Raw genomic sequence first — 15,104 nt, forward strand, 5'->3', positions numbered from 1 at the left:
ATACATCACGGATTACAACTCAGCAGCAAAAAGGAATGAACCATAACACACACACGCAACAGTTTGGATGAATTTCAAGGGCATTGTGCTGCGTGAACAGACCCATCTGAAAAGGTCACATGCCGCGTGATTCAATTTATAACATACTTGAAATGATAAAATTATAGAGATGGAGAACAGGTCAGTGGTTGCCAGGCATTTGGGAGGGTTTGGGTATAAGAGAGGTGTGGCTATAAAAAGCCAACATGAAGGAATCGTATGGACATGGAAATGTTTTGTATCTTAACTGAATTCTGGCCAATATTCTGGTTGTGATTTGTACTGTAGTTTTGCGAGATGTTACATTTGGAGAAACTGAACAAAGGTTTCATGAGCCCTCTCCATGTTATAGCTACATGTAAATCTACAATTATTTCTAAAAACTGGAAACATCCCAAATGAACATCTACTGGTGCATACATAAACCAGTAGTGGTACAGCCACACCATACAATGCTACTCAGCAATATAAAGGAATGGACTATTCATACATGCAACATAGACGAACCTTGAAAGAATTATGCTAAGGGCCTAAAGCAAAAGGCTATGTACTGTATGCTTCCATTAATATGGCATTCTGGAAAAAACAAAACTATAGGGACAGAAAGGAGAAATAATGTTGTCAAGAGTTGGGAGTTAGAAGTTGGAGTTTGACCACAAATGGGCACAAAGGAACTTTTTCAGTTGGAAACGTTCTGTATGTTGATTATGGTGGTAGTTAGATGACTCTATACATCTGTCAAACTCATAACTATATAACTACAAAAGAATTTTAATGTAGGAAAATTATATCTCAAGAAGCCTGAGTTTAGCAAAAATTTACAAGTCAGATTAAAATCTTGCTTTCCCTGGGACATAATTCCACACTTCTCTTCTTGAAACAACACTATGAAAACGACTAATTTCATGCACATTTCAAAAATGGAATGCATTATTAAAGAACAATTGTTTCTAAGTTATAAAAAAGAAGTCTTGGATAAACCAGGATCCATCAGGACTTTGTGCTCATCTTTCTCCGTGTCCGCCTCGGTGCTTTTCTACAGTATTTTAATGCCTGACTCCTTAAGTGGTTTCATAAGCCTTCTGAAATTACGATGCTAAAAAATTAGATCATAAACAGATCTATTACACTGTAACTCTGGGGGTTAATTTCAACACGTGTTTAAGCTTTTCCTTTGTTTTCTTCCTGCTTCATATATTTCTCACTATTCTTAAACCTCATTCTTCTGGACAGGAAGACAGGTGACATGATGGTGTGTCCTGGGACACGTGGGTTCCTTGCTTTATCTTTTTGTACACTAACCACACTCCAATGAGATACCCACTGCTACTACGGAAAGATAAAAGAGAGAAAGGAAATGGGCTTTTAGAGGTGGTGTAGCTCGACTTCAAAAACGTAATTCTTAAGCTGGTGCTCCAGCAGCTTACTGACACTATCCTTCCAGGCATGTAATTTGAGGTTAGAGCATTCTCAACCTCAGTTTACCCAGTTTAAAATAACCTAATAGTAAACCCTTGCTCTGCCTGCCACCTGAAGTTACTCTCAGGTTACAAAGGCCACTAAAGAAGAAAGCATTTTAGAAGCTGTATAACACTGTACAAAAGTGAAAAGTCAGAATTATTCCTTCCTCCTAAAAAAAAAAAATCAGAATTTTAATCCAAAGTCCAAACATTTTAGACCTAAGCATATATGATCAATTGTTTTTTATGTTTTATTTTGTATGCTGTACGGTGGGTGTTCCAGTTTGCTAGCTGCTGGAATGCAATATACCAGGAACGGAATGGCTTTTAAAAAGAGGAATTTATTCAGTTGCTAGTTTATAGTTCTAAGGCCGAGATAATGTCCCAATTAAAGCAAGTCTTCAGAAATGTCCAATCAAAGGCATCCATCCAGAGAAAGATACCTCGGTTCAAGAAGGCCGATGAAGTTAAGGGTTTCTCTCTCCAGTGAGAAGACAGTGGCGAATACAGTCATGGTTTCTCTCTCAGCTGGAAGGACACGGTGTCATCTGGCAGCTTTCTCTCCTGGCTTCCTGTTTCATGAAGCTCCCTGGGAGGCATTTTCCTTCTTCATCTCCAAAGGTCGCTGGCTGGTGGACTCTGCTTCTCATGGCTGTGTCATTCTCTGCTCTCTCAGAAATCTCTCGCATTCTCCAAAATGTTTCCTCTTTTACTGGATTCTAGTAAACAAATCAAGACCCACCCAAATGGGTGGAGACATATCTCCACCTAATCCAGCTTAACAACCACTCTTGATTGAGTCACATCTCCAGGGACATGATCTAATTACAGTTTCAAACATACAGTACTGAATAGGGATTAGAAGAAATGGCTGCCTTTACAAAATGGGATTAGGATTAAAACATGGCTTTTCAAGGATACATACAGTCTTTCAAACCAGCACAGTGGTGGTCACGTTTTTTTCTTTTTTCATGTAACTGTCCTGTAATTGCAGCACCATTTGAAATTTTTTGGGGGGGTGGGGGGGGTGCAGTGGGCAGAGGCAGGGAGTGCACAGGCCAGGAATCAAAGCCGGGTCTCCCACATGGCAGGTGAGAATTCTACCACTGAACTACCCTTGCACCCCCATTCAATTGGTTATTCACACACAAACATACAAAACACACACACACACACACACACACACAGAAACTTAATAGCTAAAGGATACTATTTACAACAATTTGTGCTGTAACAATTGTACATTCTTATTCAAAGAAACCTCACCCTTATCTCCTACGAGAAAGGGAATAGAAGAGATCTGAGATCAACTTGTTTTGTGCGGGTTGCTGGCTTTGGAATGGCAAGCTTGCTTGAGTTCTAACTTCAAAAAATAGTCCATAATTATCCACTTTTCCTCACAGCTAGTCTAAGTCACTGTATTTTCTCCCCATGTCCCAAGTGTTTTTGATCCCACACTTGAATCCCTTATTAACCCACTGTCACATGTCATCTGAGAGGAAGACCCTTTATTCCAGTGTTCTCTCCTCCCACTTAGCTCATAATCCAAGCCTTTGTCCCAGTGGGATGGGATAAGGCACAACAGAACCTTAGCCTTCTCTGGTACTGTATCTTACTACTACAAATCCTCCATTTGCTCCTTTCCAGTTACATAGGCTTCTGGCTGTTTCTCAAATATACAGGCAGTTTCCTGCCCCAGGACCTTTGCATTAGCTGTTCCCTCAGTCTGGAATGCCTATACACTTGCCCCTTACTTCGTTCAGGTCTTTACTCAAAAGGACCTGTTTTATAATAACATCCTCTGCAGTATCCTCACTCCGCTTTCTTTTGCTTTGTAGCACTTAATACTATCCACTTCTAAACTCTATGTTCACTTGATTATGTGTGCATTGCCTGCATCCCTCCACCAGATTATGAACCCAGCCTATCTTACTGGCCTTGTACACGTGGATTCTCAAGCTGTACTTGTTCTCAAGTAAGGGAACAAAGGAGTGCCTGTGAAGGTGATAACAATGGTGATGATGATGAATTTCAAGGAGTGTAGCCAGGGTAGGTCTCAACACAGTCCATCCCCAAGATGCAGTCTGAAGGTTGGCACATCACCTCCTGCACCTCCACTGCCATCCAGACACCAATGGGGGTTAGATTTCTCCTGAGCTGCTGAAATGGCATTTTGATTTGTGGTCAGCAAAGTTGTGGGGTCCAGGCCTCCCGAATACATGAAGGTGGCCATTTGTACCAACAGTGAGGAGAACCATCACCTGTGCTCCAGCGTCAGGCTAATGTGGGGTGTTTCTCATTCAGGCAGAGTCAGAATGAGGTGTTTTTTTTTTTTTGCATGGGCAGGCTCCAGGAAGCAAACGTGGGTCTCCAGCTCAGCAGGAGAGAATTCTTGCCACTGGGTCACCATTGCACTGCCCGAAAATGACTATTTTGCATCCAGTGTATTCTTTCTTCCTAGCACAGAGTTCCTTGACTCAGTCTCTCTCCAGGATGAAACTTCATCATCTTCAACAAGTAGCTTTAAGTTTGTTGTCTTCATATGAGACTAATAGGACAAGGGTTAAGAGATCAGAGAAATTTGCCTGGGACATTTTCAGGGTCCAGGACTGGATATGACATGTACCAATTCTGCTTTCATTCTGCTATTTGACACTCAGGTATACGGCCACACATAACTGCAAGGGAGGCTAGAAAATGGCACCTAGCTATGTTTTCAGCAAGAAAAGTAAGCAAGTTTGGGAAACCACTCGCCCATCTTTGCCATGTGTCCCCTGAATGGGTAGGGATGGTCTCTGGCCTTGGCAGTGCATACCTTCCTTGCTCGGGGCTGATTCTACTTCTCTCCATTGTCTTCTCATTTTAGCTTCCTAAGACTTTAAGACAAACGCTGTTTGTTTACTGTTCCGATTTACAAATACTGAAACTTGAGGCTTAGCCACATCAACTCAGATGCTCAAGTTCTCCAAGATAGAAGTTGGCAGAGGGAGTATACACATGAAAATCTTACTCCAAAAGCCCAGTTAGCTCTGCAGCACTCCTTTGTATAACTACTGAACCAAACCTCTTCTAAGTAAGATCCATGATTCCCTTTATTCTGTGAGTTGATGAGGAGGTTCTCTGCACCTTCCTAAACTCAGGGACACTTGTTTTTCCTCTGTATTTTGTTTCCATATGCTATGCCTCATCAAGGCTCAATGCACTATTGATCCACTGGCCTGTGGGTTTCACAGCGGCCAGGTACTCTTGGCTCTGACTATAATCTCCTTTATAACCCACCAATTGTCTACAAAAAGAATGGAAGTTGTACTTATTAGGGATTCTTGGGGAAGGCTCAGTTCATAACATTTCTAAGCTGCTAAATGTATTTAGGAAACCGGATCTGATCTTAACTCTTGGCAGGCAACCCTCCTTTTAAAAGCTCACACACCTACTCTAAAATCCCGCCCTCCCCGTTACACATGTCCAGGGACCAGGGGGTGGCCTTCATGGAGTTGTGATGGGAAAGTTAATCACGCTCCCTGCCATGCTCAGAGGAGGGTGCGGACCTTGCCTGCATCCTTCGCTGGAACCTAACCCACGGTATTCTGGGCTGTATGGACATTTCCCTTGAGGACACATTACGGCATCCTATAAGCCTGTACACACTCTAACCATTTCTTGATGGTCCCTAACCAGAAACTGTAAGGTAAAAGGCCATTAAGGAGGTTTGATTCTGGTATCAGATGTCCAAGTTTTATACCCCAGTTCTCCTTTGTAGCTGACTTTATAACAACAGGCAATTACCTGAGCTCCTCATTCACGCCTTGCATTACTTAATTTAAGAATGGGGTTAATAATATTATGTATTGCTCATAGGGTTGTTTGCGATTAAATGAAATAATGCCTGTAGAGCAGAAAGAACAAGAATTCACACGTTAAGGGTTCACATCTAGCAGTGAAGCAGTATAATAAGAAACAGACACTTATAGAAAAGCTATGGATAGAGAAGATATTTAAAAACCATGAATAATTACTCAGGAGGAAATTAGCTCAAAAGGGAATAAAGTATAACTTTCCTTCACTGATTTTACAGAAAGAGAAAAAAAGAAATGCTTCAAATACTAATCTTCAGAACTCTACAAATAGCCAGGTTTTATAAAACAAGCAGCAGCAGGAACTGATGTCATCAACATGGCAGCATAAGACATCCCAGGAAAAGAATCCCCTAAGAAACAACTAATGGAAGGAAAAATCCACCAGGCCTAGAACTAAGGAAGACGATAGGGACTGTATAAGAACTTCACGAATGCTGAACAGAAGAAAAAAGAAAAGAAAAACACCCAAAAAGCATAGGAGATCTTCGACCCAGACCCACCACTCTGGACCCCACCCCCCACTGGTCCCACATCCTGGAGGGTCACACGGAGGCCTCACCGCCCAGGTCCCTCAGACACCCACGCAGAAGGTAGAGCCACTCACAGCAGGAGCTAGGACCCCACACACATGCAGGGAAACTGGGACCCAGCTCCGCAGAGACCCAGGGCACACAGCAAAGGCTGATGACCACATACAAACAAAAAAGGGCCCCAGGAAATGAAAGAGACACGACAGAACTGTTGACAGGAGGTGCACATGCTCTTCCCAGTCTCTGATTGCTCCATCACCAACAAAACAAAGCAAAACAAATCACAGGACTTTTGGGGATTGATCGCAACTATCTCCCCAGGGTAGGATATGCTAATGAGGAAGCAACTGGAGGCAGAAAAGGGGGCACTGAACTGCTTTAACATAGGATGGGTCCCAGCACAGAAAGGGGGGCACTGAATGAGGGGGAGAAGTGACATATATCAAAGGAGCCAGGGAGAAAATTCAACACAAAAACAAACAGAATAGGTCAGGATTCCTGGAGAAAGTACAGAAGAAAGGAAGATTTCTCCTGGAGGTGGAACAGTTGCACTCAAAGGAGGCAATTTAAAAGCTGTACTGCATATCCAGGGCAAGACCTGAGAAAATTTGAAACGTTAAAACAAGCTAATCAAGCATCAAAGGAAAAACCTCTGTTCATACCCAATCTATAATAAAATGCTAGGCAAGTGGGAGAAAATCAAAATAACAAGTATCTTCTAGAAACCTAGATATCAGCAAAAAAAAACAATAACAAGCTATATTAAGAAACAGGTAGATACGGCTCAATCAAGGGAACAAATTAAAACTTCAGAAGAGACACAGAATTTGGAACAACCAATCAAAAAAGTTCAAGCAAATTCCCTAAATCAATTCAAGGAGAAGAAGGAAAATATGAATTAAAAATAAACTAAACATGGATTTAGAACTAAAGGATATTAAGAAGACAATGTGTGAGCAAAACGGCACAATAATGGAGACTTAAAATACATTAGAGGCATAGGACATCAGATGTGAACAGGCAGGAGAAAGAATCAGCAAACAAGACAGGACAATCAAAATAATACAGTCAGAAAAACAGATAAAGAATAGAAAAATTGGGCATTGTCTCAGGGACATGTGTGACAGCATGAACCATGCAAAAAATACATACACATCATGGTGTCCCAGAAGGGAAAGAGAAGGGAAAAGGTGCAGAAAGAACATCTGAGGAAATAATGCCCAAATATTTCCCAACTCTTATGAAAAACATAAATATATATTGCCAAGAAATGCAACAGAATAAACCCTAATAGATGTACTCTGAGACACATACTAATGAGAATATCAAATGTCAAAGATAAATAGAGAATTCTGAAAACAAGAGAAAAGTGCCATCACATACAAGGGGTCCTCAATAAAACTAAGTGCCAATTTCTCATTAGAAACAATGGAGGTGAGAAGCAATGCTATGATATATTAAAGGTATTGAGAGAGAAAAACTTCCAACCCAACATTCATTATCCACTAACATTGTCCTTCAAAAAGGAGGGAGAGTTTAAAATATTCACAGCCAAACAGAAACTGAAAGAGTTCACGAACAGAAAACCTGCTTTACAATATTTGGTAAAGATTCAGGTGAAAGGAAAAGACAGGAGAGAGGGGTTTGTAGTAGTGTGAACAAGGGAAAATCTTCAATAAAGGTAACTAAATTGGTAAATACAAAACTCAATAGCACCATGTCTTCAACTCTATTCTTTAATTATGGTAAGAGTTACACTATGATTGAATAGAAAATAGTCATATTCCCTGGTATAGACCCACAATATAAAAAGAAAGAAGGTAGAACTAAAACAACATAAAGTGGGGAAACACAGATAATGAAGCAGAGAACATGTATGCTACTGAAGTTAATTTGGTATCTTTTAAAATTAGTAGGTTATAAACAGAGATTGTGTAATTCACCTCCATGGCAACCACAAAGAAAATATTTTTAAAATATAGAGAAATGGAAATGAGACAGGGACAAGTAAGATACTTCAAAAAAAGCTCAAATATACAAAAAAAGGAGGTTGCAATAAGGGAAAAGAGAGACAAAAATGTTATAAGACACAGAAAATCAAAGACATAATGGCTGAAGTAAGTACTGCTTTTATAGCAATAACTTTGAATGTTAATAGATTAAATTCCCCAATTAAAAGATACATATTGGCAGAATGGATAAAACCATGATCCATCTATGTGCTATTTACAAGAGACTCATTTTAGACCCAAAGATACAAATAGGTTGAAAGTGAAAGGATGGAAAAAGATATTCCACACAAGCAATGCCCCCAAAAATGCTGGGGTAGTTATATCAGACAAAATAGGCTTTAAATGCAAAATGTTATAAGAGACAAAGAAAAATATTATACATTAATAAAGGATGCAATTAACCAAGAAGAAATAGTGAAAATACATAAAATCAAAAATGAGGGTGTGGGGTCCTTACCACAGACCTCAAAGAAGTAAACACGATCATAAGAGGATACTATGAACTGTACACCAAAAGCTAGACAAGGTAGATGAAATGGATAAGTTCCTAGAAACACGTGAACCAACTATGCTGGCTCAAGAAGAAATAGAAAACCTCACCAAACCAATGACAAGTACAGAGATCGAATTAGTCATCAATAACCTCCCAACAAAGAAAAGCCAAGGACCAGACAGCTTCACAGGGAAATTTTACCAAGCATTCCAAGAAGAATTAATACAATTCTGCTCAAACTCATCCAAGAAATGGACTGCTTCTTAACCCACTGTATGAAGCCAACATCACCCTACTACCAAAGCCTGATGAAGACACTATAAGAAAAATAAATGTACAGACCAATCTCTCCCATGAATATAGATGCAAAATGCCCCCCAAAATACTTGCAAATCAGTTCTAACAGCACATTAAGAGAATTATACACTATGAGCAGGTGGGTTTTATTCTGGATTTGCAAGGGTGGTTCAATACAAGAAAATCTGGCTAATCTCACTCAGCATAATGTCCTCAAGGTCCATCCATGTTGTTACATACCTCATAACTTTATTGTGTCTTACAGCTCTATAACAACAAAAGGACAACTACTGTATGGTCTCACTGATATGAACTAACATTAGTGAATGAACTTGGAGAATTTCAGGTAAGACCAGAGACCATCAGGAGATAGAAATAGGGTAGACATTGGGTAATTGGTGCTGAAGGGATACAGATTGTACAACAGAACTGATTGCAAAAATGCAGAAAATGATAGCACAGTACTACCTAACTATAATACAACAATGTTAGTATACTGAATGAAGTTGAATGTAAGAATGATAGAGGGATGAGGGCTGGGGCACAAATGAGATCAGAAGGAAAGATAGATGATAAAGACTGAGATGGTATAATCTAAAAAAAAAAACAAGAAATTTCATTAACAGAATATACCACGTTAACAAACAAGTGAAGATCCACATGATCAACTTGATGGATTCAGAAAAGGCATTTGACAAAATCCATCATCCTTTCTTGATAAAAACACTTTGAAATGGAGGAACTGAAACTTCCTTAACATGATAAAGGGGTTTGAATCTGTTGTGTACCCCAGAAAAGCCAAATTCTTTCATCCTCATTGAATTGCTGGGTGGGGTCTTTTTTATTGTCCCCATGGAGATGTGACCCATCCAATTATGCGTGGTAACTTTTGATTAGGTGGTCTCCATGGAGATGTGTCTCCACCGATTCAAGGTGTGGTTGCTTACTGGGGCCCTTTAAGAGGGAACCATTTTGGAAAAAAGCTTTAGAGCCACCAGAACCAACAGAGCCAACAGAGTGAGCAAAAGCCTGGGAAAGCTATTGAAGATTTCTGGAGAGAAACCTAGCAGACAGCACCATGTGCCTTTCCAGCTGAGAGAGAAACCATGAATGTCATTGGCCTTCTTGTACCAAGGTATCTTTCCCTGGATGCTTTCATTTGGACATTTTCATAGCCGAGCCTTAATTTGGACAGTTTCCCAGCCTTAGAACTATAAACTTGCAACTTAAATAAATTCCTCCTTTTAAAAACCATTCCATTTCAGGTATAACACATTCCAGCAGCTTGCAAACTAGAACAAGGGGATATATGCAAAACCCACAGCTAACATGGTAAAACCTTGAAAACTTTCCCTCTAACAAGACATGAAACAAGACACAGATGGATGCCCACTTTTATCACTGTTATTCAATATTTTGGTAGAAGTTCTAGTTAGAGCAATTAGGCAAGAAAACTAAAAGGCATCCAAATCAGAAAGGAAGAAGTAAAACTTTCACTCTTTGCAGATGGGATGACCCTATGTTTAGAAACTCCCGAAGAGTCCACAACAAAGCTACTGGATCCAATAATGAGTTCAGCAACGTGGCAGAATACAAGGCCAATATAAAAATCAGTAGTAATGAGCAATCTGAGGAATTAATCCAAAAAAAAAATCCATTTACAATAGCAACTAAAAGAATCACATATATAAGAATAAACTTAACCAAGGATGTAAAAGACCTGTACACAGAAAACTGCAAACATTGCTAAAATAAATCAAAGAAGGCCTAAATAAATGGAAATACATTCCATGTTTATGGGTTGGAAGCTAAATGTCATTTAAGTATAAGTTCTGCCCAAACTGATCTACAGATTCAATGCCATACCAATCAAATTCCAATGCCCCACTTTGAAGAGATGGAAAGCTAATTATTGATTTATTTGGAATGATAAGGGGCCCCAAACAGCCAAAAAAAAAATCTTGGAAAAGAAGAATGAAGAAAAAGGACTCATGCTTCCTGACTTTAAAGCATATTAATAATGCCACAGTAGTCAAAACAGCATGGTACTGGCATAAAGATAGACACATTTATTGATCAACAGAATTGAATTAAGAGTTCAGAAATAGACCCACAGATCTATGATCAGTTGATTTTTGACAAGGCTTCCAAGTCCACTCAACTGGAACGTATAGTCTCTTCAATAAATGGCGCCTGGAGAACTGGATATGCATATCCACAGAATGAAAGAGGACCCCTATCTCACTCCCTATACAAAAATTAACTTAAATGGATCAAGACCTAAATTGAAGAACCATTACCATAAAACTCCTAGAAGAAAATGCAGGAAAGCATCTTCAGGATCTAGTGATAGGTGGTAGCATTTTAAACTTTAAACCCAAAGCACATGAACAAAATAAGAAATAGATAAATGGAACTTCCTCAAATTAAATATTTCTGTCCTTCAAAGGACTTTTCAAAAGGGTGAAAAGATAGCCAAGTAAATGCAAGAAAATATTTGGAAACCACATATCCCCAACTAAGGATTTGATATTTGGAATATAAAAGAAATCCTACAACTCAACAATTAAAAGACAAATGACCTGATTTTAAAATGGCCAAATGTCATGAATAGACATTTTTCCAAAGAAGAAATACAAATGGCTAAAACACACATGAAAAGATGCTCATCTTCACTAGCTATTAGAGGAATGCAAATCAAAAACACGAGATATCATTTCACACCTAATAGAATGACCACCATTAAACTAAGAGGAAACTATAAGTGTTAGAGAGGATGTGGAGAAATAAGAACACTTATTCACTGCCCATAGGAATGTAAACTGGCAGAGCCACTGTGGAAGGTGGTTTTATGGTTCCTCAGAAAGCTAAATATAGAGTTATCTTTGGATCCATCAATCCCAGTACTCAGCATATACCCAGAGGAACTGAAAGCAGGGGTGCAGACAGACATTTGCACACCAATGTTAATAGTGGCATTATTCACAATTGTCAAAAGATGGAGACAACCCAAGTGTCCATCAACCAATGAATGGATAGACAAAATGTAGTATATACATAGACTGGTATAGGCATAAATTCAGCAGTAAGGAGGATTGAAGTCCTGAAGCATACAACAACATGGGTGAAACTTGAGGACATTATGCTGAGTGAAATGTCAGTCAGGAAAGGACAAATATCATATGATCTCACTACTATGAACTAATTATAATATGTAAAATCATAGATACAGGTCCTAGAATGTAAGTAACCAGGAGATAAAATGAGCATACAAAGTGGTGAGTGGCTACTTAATATGTGCAGAATTTTTAACTAGGCTGAATTTAAATGGAAATAGAGGTTATGGTAGCTCACTTTTTCTAAATAAAATTAACAGTGACGAACTATGTGTGAATATGGCTGATAGGGGAAGTTTAGATTCATGTATGTCACCAGAAGGAAAACAAGAGGTTAACACACAGGCGGATAAGGACTGTGATTACAGTAGAAATATAATTTCTTCCGTGAACTAGAACAATTCTACAACATATTACAAGGAATTATTAATAGAGTGGTATATGGAAAAAATGCTGTGGAGTAGAGTTAACAGTAATAACTTAATATTCTCTTTATCAGTAGTAACAAATGTATCGACACCCATACTAGGTAGGGATCAATGATAGGGGAGGATAAGAGGTATGATATGTTTTGGGTTTTCTCTTTTCTTGGAGTAATGAAAATTTTCTAAAATGGGTTGTGTTGATGAATGCACAACTATGTGATGACCCTGTGAGCCACTGATTGTATACTTTGGATAGACTGTATGCTGGGTGAATATATCTTAATAAAATTACATTTAAAGAAAAAGAAAAAAGAGAGCAGGAATAGCTATACTAATAGAGAAAACAGAGTAAGTCAAAAACAGTTTCAGGGCAGGCAACGGTGGCTCAGTGGCAGAGTTCTCGCCTGCCATGCCGGAGACCTGGGTTCAATTCCCGGTGCCTGCCCATGTTGGGGGAAAGAAAAAAAAAAAAGTTCAGAGGGGCAAAGACAGTCATTATATACTAATAAAGGGATCAATCTTCCTAGAAGAAATAACAGTCATAAAAATGTATGTACCCTTCCATTGTACCCAAAATACTCAAGGCAAATAATGGCAAAATGGAAGGGAGAAACAGTTGGATATTTCAATAGATCTCTTTCATCAGCAGATAGAACATGAAGAGAAGAACAATAAGGAAACAGAGAACTTAAAGAAAATGACCCAGACCTAATAGACATGTACAGAACACCGCCCCCCAAAATAGCAGGAAACATACTCTTCTGAAGTGCACACGGGCCATTCTCCAAGACAGACCATATATAGGGTTACAAATGAAGTCTCAATAAATTTAAAAATATTGAAATCCTACAAAGATCTTCTCTGATCACTGTGGAATGAAGCTAAAAATCAACAACAGGCAGAAAATGGGAAAATCCACAAGTGTATGGAAATTAAATAACACTCTGAAATGATGGCTCAAAGAAGAAATCATAAAGGAAATATGAAAACAAGAACAAGGCATATCAAAACTTATGGGATGCAGCAAAAGCAGTGCTGAGAGTATTATCTATAAGCCTAAATGCTCACAATACAAAATAAGGAAGCACTAAATCCAAGACATAACTATATACCTGGAGGAAGTAGAAAAGAACAAGCAAACTAAACTCAAAGCAAGCAGGAGGAAAGAAAGATTAGAGAATAAATACATGAAATAGAGAATTTAAAAAAAAAATAGAGAGCATTAAGAAAACGAAAAGTTGGTTCTTTGAAAAGATCAATAAAACTGATAAACTCTTATCTAGACTGACACAGAAATAATGAGAGGATGTAAATAAATAAAATTGGAAATGAGAGGGAGGACATTACTAATGACTTTATAGAGATAAAAAGGATCTTAAGAGGTTAGTATGAATAATTGTTTGCCAACAATTTAGATAGCTCGCGTGAAATGGACAAAATATAAGAAACACACACAATACCTACCCTGACTCTAGAAGAAATAGAAAATCTCAGCACACCAATTACAAGAAAGAAATTGAATCAGTCATCTAAAACCTCCCAATATAGAAATGTCCATGAAGAAATTGCTTCGCAAGTAAATCCTACCAAACCTTTCAAGAAGAGTTCATTCCAATCCTGCTCAAACTCTTCCAAAAAAAAACCCCTGAAGATTAGGGAACACTTCCTAACTCTTTCCATTAGGCCAACATCAATCACCCTCATACCAAAGCCAGGTAAAGATACTATAAGGCATGAGAATTACTCTTATGAGTATAGGTGCAAAAATCCTCAGCAAAATACTATCATACTGAATCCAACAGCATATTAACAGAATTAAACACTGTGACCAAGAAGGTTTTTCAACTCAGATATGCAAGTGTGGTTCAACATAAGACCAATCCAGTAATACACCACATTAATAGAATAACGAGGAAAAAACACACAATTATCTCAATTGATGCAGAAAAGGCATCTGACAAAATCCAGTATGTTTTCTTGATAAAAACATTTTGAATACTAGGAATAGAAAGAAACTTCCTCAACATGATATAGGGCATATGAAAAACCCTCTGCTAACATCATTTTCAATGGTGAAAGACTGAAAGCTTTCTCTATAAGATTGGGAACAAGACAAGGATGCCCACTGTCATTACTGTTATTCCATATTGCACTGAAAGTTCTAGCCAGAGCAATTAAGCAAGAAAACGAAATAAAATGCATCTATCCAAGTTAGAAAGGAAGAAGTAAAACTTGTCCTATTTGAAGATGACATGCTCACATATAAAGCCCCCCTTTATCTACAACAAAACTACTAGTGCTAATAACGAATTCAGCAAAGTCGTGTGGTACAATAGCAACATACTAAAAATCTGTAGTGTTTCTATATACTAGTAATAAACAATCTGAGGAGGAAATCAATGAAAAAATTCCAGTTACGATAGCAAGTCAAAGAATCAAATGTCTAAGAATAAATTTAACTGAGGATTTAAAAGATTTATACATGGAAAACTATAGAATGTTGCTAAAAGAATTCCAAGAAAATCTAAATAAATGGGATGATCTTTCCAAAATTGTTGATTTTCCAGTGTTCTGCCTGGGTGGATTGGAAGACTAAATGTTGTTAAGATATCAATTCTACCCAATGTAATTTACCAATTCAATCCCAATCAAGACTCCAACAACTTCTTTGCAGAAATGGAAAAGCCAATCACCAAAATTTATTAGGAAGGTTAAGGTGTCCGAAATAGCCAAAAGTATCTTGAAAAAGAATAAAGTTGGAGGACTCACATTTCCTGATTTTAAAACTTCTGACATTGCTATAGTGCTCAAAACTGCATGGCATTGGCAAAAATATAGATATATAGACCAATAGAATATACAAAAAAGAATAATA

At 38.2% G+C, this 15,104-nt stretch overlaps 2 long non-coding RNA genes across 7 annotated transcripts in view; one reads left to right on the forward strand and one right to left on the reverse strand.

Moving 5' to 3' along the window:
• Positions 1 to 15,104, forward strand: part of LOC143683495 (uncharacterized) — a 151,273-nt gene that overhangs the window by 121,380 nt on the left and 14,789 nt on the right. The window contains exon 6 of one of the 6 annotated variants that reach the window (XR_013175483.1): positions 8,954 to 9,034. The exons of the other annotated variants lie outside the window; for them this stretch is intronic. This is a non-coding gene — a long non-coding RNA (uncharacterized LOC143683495). The remainder of the gene's footprint in view (positions 1 to 8,953; positions 9,035 to 15,104) is intronic. 6 annotated transcript variants of the gene reach the window in all.
• The window catches only part of LOC143683497 (uncharacterized), an 86,977-nt gene that overhangs the window by 46,305 nt on the left and 25,568 nt on the right, over positions 1 to 15,104 (reverse strand). The window lies entirely within an intron of this gene.

This window comes from Tamandua tetradactyla, chromosome 5, assembly GCF_023851605.1.
Source record: "Tamandua tetradactyla isolate mTamTet1 chromosome 5, mTamTet1.pri, whole genome shotgun sequence".
NCBI lineage: Eukaryota > Metazoa > Chordata > Mammalia > Pilosa > Myrmecophagidae > Tamandua > Tamandua tetradactyla.